Genomic DNA, 6,020 nt, shown 5'->3' with positions numbered 1-6,020 from the left:
AAATGAGCAGATCTCTCCCCCCGATATGCCCACATTGAGGTGGCCAATATCGGGCTGATCTGATCTGATCGTATCATAATGCATCCAATACGGGCGGTCAGATCGAAGGACCACATAAACGCACAGATGCGACCGCGATCCAACGAGATTTTTTAACCTGCCTGATCGGGTAAGCGGATGGCCCCACACACGGGCCAATAAGCTGCCTGTGCCTTTTATTGGCCTGTGAAGGGGAGCCTTTAGTAATTGCTGTTTTTTTTGTGTGAATTCAACCAATCACAAAAGCCTCAAAGCAAGGTTGCATTGCCTCAGGGAAGCAGAATGTTAAAGAGCCCTTTAGCTGTTCTTCCCTATATCACCAGTTTAGAATTCTTTTTGGGGTCCCTTCAGAAGCCACCTTGTTCGCATAGGATCAAATGCAGAGTTCTTCTCGGGGTACCTTCAGAAGCCACCTTGTTCGCATAGGATCAAATGCAGAGTTCTTTTTGGGGTCCCTTCAGAAGCTGCCTTGTTTGCATAGGATCAAATGTGGAGCGGTTACCCAGAAAACCCTGAGCTGGCTTGGGAATCCGAGCGACCCAGAATGTTGAAGAGCCCTTTAGCTGTACTTCCCTATATCGCCAGTTTAGAGTTCTTTTTGGGGTACCTTCAGAAGCCACTTTGTTCACATAGGATCAAATACAGAGTTCTTTTTGGGGTACCTTCAGAAGCCACTTTGTTTGCATAGGATCAAATGCAGAGTTCTTCTTGGGTACATTCAGAAGCCACTTTGTTTACATAGGATCAAATGCAGAGTTCTTCTTGGGGTACCTTCAGAAGCCACTTTGTTTGCATAGGATCAAATGCAGAGTTCTTCTTGGGGTACCTTTAGACGCCACCTTGTTCGCATAGGATCAAATGCAGAGTTCTTTTTGGGGTACCTTTAGAAGCCACCTTGTTTGCATAGGATCAAATGCAGAGTTCTTTTTGGGGTACCTTTAGAAGCCACCTTGTTTGCATAGGATGAAATGCAGAGTTCTTTTTGGGGGTACATTCAGAAGCCACTTTGTTTACATAGGATCAAATGCAGAGTTCTTCTTGGGGTACCTTCAGAAGCCACTTTGTTTGCATAGGATCAAATGCAGAGTTCTTCTTGGGGTACATTCAGAAGCCACTTTGTTTGCATAGGATCAAATGCAGAGTTCTTCTTGGGGTACCTTCAGAAGCCACTTTGTTTGCATAGGATCAAATGCAGAGTTCTTCTTGGGGTACCTTTAGACGCCACCTTGTTTGCATAGGATCAAATGTGGAGCGGTTACCCAGAAAACCCTGAGCTGGCTCGGGAATCCACTTCACATAAGCAATAGCTTTCTTTGCTTGTGATTGCGGAAGGTGCAGAACTTTGAATGTACATTTATCTAATCATTCGTTAGTAAATGAGCCAGCGTTGCATTATATATAGAAATATATGTGTATTTCTATGCAGTGACTTGCATGCAGCTGTAACCTTGAAAGGTTAATATGAACAATCATTGCTCTGTGCGCTGCAGAATCCATTGTGGCTTATCCCTATGAAAATCATACAAGGGAATCCATTTTGTTCTTAGCTTTTACCTGTGTCTATAACTCTGCCTTGGTCTGACCCATTTAACCTCTGCTGTGCTGGAGGGACATAGCGATCATCTTTAGCACTGTAGGCTATTTACATATATGTAACTTCAACATTGTGTGGGATTTTCTACTTATCCACTCCTGAACAAGCTGCAGTCTTCTCTCTGTTTCTTCTTTGTATTATATTGTACAGTCGTTTGTTCCCATAACTGCATGTCCTAGTGGTAAATGATATCATATATAAATATTTATAAATATATATATAAAATCTATACATATACTCTTTCTGCATTTGTAGACTGCTAAAATAATGTTTTTTAAAGGGATACTTTCATGGTAAAAAATTTTTTTACAAAATGAATCAGTTAATAGTGCTGCTCCAGCAGAATTCTGCACTGAAATCCATTTCTCAAAAGAGCAAACAGATTTTTTTATATTTAATTTTGAAATCTGACATGGGGCTAGACATTTTGTCAATTTCCCAGCTGCCCCAAGTCATCTGACTTGTGCTCTGATAAACTTCAATCACTCTTTACTGCTGTACTGCAAGTTGGAGTGATATCACCCCCTCCCTTTCCCCCCCCCCCCCAGCAGCCAAACAAAAGAACAATGGGAACAGGCCCAGACTGGCAATCTGTGGGTTCTGGCAAATGCCAGAGGGGCTGCTGTACGGCTCCATAGAAAGTTACCATATAGTGGGCTGGTAGGGGTCTGTTTGGGCCTCTGTGTACTTGGAATGGCAGGGCCTATATTGACTCACAGTCCAGGCCTGAATGGGAAGGTAACCAGATAGCAGCTCCCTAACACAAGATAACAGCTGCCTGGTAAATCTAAGAACAACACTCAATAGTAAAAACTAGTGATGGGCGAATTTGCGCCGTTTCGCTTCGCCGAAAAATTTTAAAAAAAAAATTTGACGCCGGCAAATTTTTTTTGCAAATTTTCGCGGGGCATTTCGCAAATTTATTCGCTGGCGGCGAATCGCGCAAATTCGCCACGAATTTGCGCCTGGCAAATAAATTCGCCCATCACTAGTAAAATCCCACGTCTCACTGAGACACATTCAGTTACATTGAGAAGGAAAAACAGCAGCCTGCCAGAAAGCATTTCTCTCCTAAAGTGCAGGCACAAGTCACATGATCAGGGGCAGCTGGGAAATTGACAATATGTCTAGCCCCATGTCAGATTTCAAAATTAAATATAAAAAAATCTGTTTGCTCTTTTGAGAAATGGATTTCAGTGCAGAATTCTGCTGGAGCAGCACTATTAACTGATGCGTTTTGAAAAAAACATGTTTTCTGATGACAGGATCCCTTTAAGTTAATTTGTGTGTCTACAATTGGTTTGGCCTCTCCATTCTTGTGGAACAATGTATAGACATCATGGCAAGTCTGCTATAATGAACTGCCCCGAAAATTGTACATGTGAGTAATAGGCGAGCGTTTGTCTGCACTGTTTTTGTTAATATGTTAATATTGTTTTTTATTTTTCTATTTTTTTATTTCATTGGAACTGTTATTTAAGTGTTATTTTTTTCTTGAAAACATGTCTTAAAAAGGGAAAACTGCTTTGTATATTTTTTTTGTTGCAATGAGAACACCCCCTCTAAATACACATCAGAAATCTGTGATTATGGATAGGGGGGAATGTCATATTAACACTGATGCTTGCAGCTTTGAAAACCAGTATAATACTGTAATCAGAATTGTGAAACTATATTAAAAAAAAAAATCCGTTCCTCTTATCCTATATATGGATGCACCGAATCCACTATTTTGGATTCGGCCGAACCACCAAATCCTCGGCCGATTACAGAAGCAAATCCTAATTTGCTTATGCAAATTAGGGGTGGGAAAGGGAAAACATTTTTACTTCCTTGTTTGGTAACAAAAAGTCACAAAATTTCCCTCCCCATCCCTGAACTTCCAGAAATGAATATAAATCATTTTCTTTTTTATAAAGACATACCCGGTTCCACAGATTAAAAGGAAACCACCATAATCTGCTTTTGTGATCAGTTCCCAATTACCTTACCCTTGTGCAGTAATGCAACTCCTCTCTTACCTTGTTCTGTTGTGAAGTGATGGATTCTGGGGCTTGACGTCCCTCTGCTTTCCAGAGAATTTTAAGTGCCAAAATTTTGAAATTCATAATGAAGGGGTTGTATTAAGTGGGGAACTGGTGCCAGTGAGTGCAGGCAAGACCATCATGGTTGGAATCTGGTATGACTGTTAAAAAAAAAAAAAGGTTTTAATATAATATTAAAGGAAAACAATACCCCGAACAATGTAGGTCTCTATAAAAATATACTGCATAAAAGAACTTGTATGTAAAACCCTGCTTCATGTAAAAAAAATATTTTCCTAATAATATACTGTAATGTACCATTGGGTAATCATAAATAGAAAGTTCCATTTTAAAAAATAAGGGCCGCCCCTAGGATCGTAGGATTCACGGTGCACACAAACACCATACATGTTAGGTCACATGAGCCAATTAAAAGACAAAGTTCTGTCTTTTCTTCCACACTTCTTCCTGTTACAGTTAGAGCTGCAGTATTTCTGGTCAGGTGATCTCTTCCTGTTACAGTTAGAGCTGCAGTATTTCTGGTCAGGTGATCTCTTCCTGTTACAGTTAGAGCTGCAGTATTTCTGGTCAGGTGATCTCTTCCTGTTACAGTTAGAGCTGCAGTATTTCTGGTCAGGTGATCTCTTCCTGTTACAGTTAGAGCTGCAGTATTTCTGGTCAGGTGATCTCTTCCTAGGGTTGCCACCTGACCGGTATTTCACCGGCCTGGCAGGTAAAAATTATGGTTGATCCCAATGTTATAAATAGATAAAAAGATAAATAGATAGGAAGGCCGGTATTTTTTTCTGGAAAAGGTGGCAACCCTATCTCTTCCTGTTACAGTTAGAGCTGCAGTATTTCTGGTCAGGTGATCTATTCCTGTTACAGTTAGAGCTTCAGTATTTCTGGTCAGGTGATCTCTTCCTGTTACAGTTAGAGCTGCAGTATTTCTGGTCAGGTGATCTCTTCCTGTTACAGTTAGAGCTGCAGTATTTCTGGTCAGGTGATCTCTTCCTGTTACAGTTAGAGCTGCAGTATTTCTGGTCAGGTGATCTCTTCCTGTTACAGTTAGAGCTGCAGTATTTCTGGTCAGGTGATCTCTGAGGCAGCACACAGACCATCACAACATGGTGGCTCAAGGCAAGAGATGTAAAAGGACAATATTTACTTATTCATTTTAGTGGTATAGTTATCCTTTAATACCTTGTTGCTTGCAGTACTGCCACTCACCTATTCTTCCTGAAAATCTTCCCACAAGTATGATCTTTCTTGGAAAAGATGTTTCGGGGAAAGATCGTTAGTTCCAATACACACGTGTAGAGCTGAATGGTCAGATATACATATAGAAACAATAGAATTCTACCTGTATCTGACCGTTCAGCACTAACAATGGCCGATGATCAGGTGCCTTTTAAGGAGCCCAATCAAAATTTTCTGACCAGTCCGATCGTCGAGCCAACCGATACCCAAGTCTTCTGCCGATATCGGTCGGCTCATTTCCCACCATACACGCACCAAATATCGTAAAAAAATCTGTTTTGTACAAAATTATCTGTGCGTCTATGGCCACCTTTACTCTCCTTACACATCTGTGCAATAGCTTTGATATTGGCTTTATATAGATGCTGCTGCTCTGTTTAGTCAAGCAGTATGGAAGCTCTTGCTCTCATAAATGCACAAATAAATGCACAAATGCAAAAAGAATGTTGCTTGTAAGGGAAATAAATGAAAAATTTACTCTAGTGCAGACTTTTCATTACTGTGAGCATACTTTCATTACTGTTTAGCCCCCCCATACAAAGATAACGAAACAACAGTGTTCCAGCACATTGGCATGTGCATAGGACAGTCTATGTCATTCTTAGTCAATATATTATTCTAGTTTTCCATGTTGTCCAATTCTGCTGTCAATGTTCCAGACTTTGATTCATTCATCACTGATACCCATACATGAATAGAGGATCATACATTTCATGTGTGGCCCATACTGTGCATATAGCACATTATTTTTACCTGTGTAAGACCTAAACCCATTATATTCTACAGAGCATATGTGTTTGGGCTCTTACAGACGAGCGTTTTTAGCTGCGTTCTGGTTTCATGCGTTTCATGCGTTCAGCCGCAGGAGTAGATGAATTTAGTGTGGCTGTACTCACACAGACGCATGTGTCGCTGCCCTAAAAATGTTGTTCAAATGTATATTGTTACTGCCCCCAGTCCCATTTTATTTTAATCATCTGTAAAGGATGTGGTTTTAAAAGGAATATGTATAATTTATTTGACGGTTCAGTGTTCTTGAAACATCCATTATACATAAAGTATATGGGCATATATAATTTTTATTGTGTGCTTCTTGTAATCCT

The sequence above is a fragment of the Xenopus laevis genome, chromosome 8S (assembly GCF_017654675.1).
Source record: "Xenopus laevis strain J_2021 chromosome 8S, Xenopus_laevis_v10.1, whole genome shotgun sequence".
Taxonomy (NCBI): Eukaryota; Metazoa; Chordata; class Amphibia; order Anura; family Pipidae; genus Xenopus; species Xenopus laevis.
Note: the sequence above shows the minus strand (reverse complement) of the source record.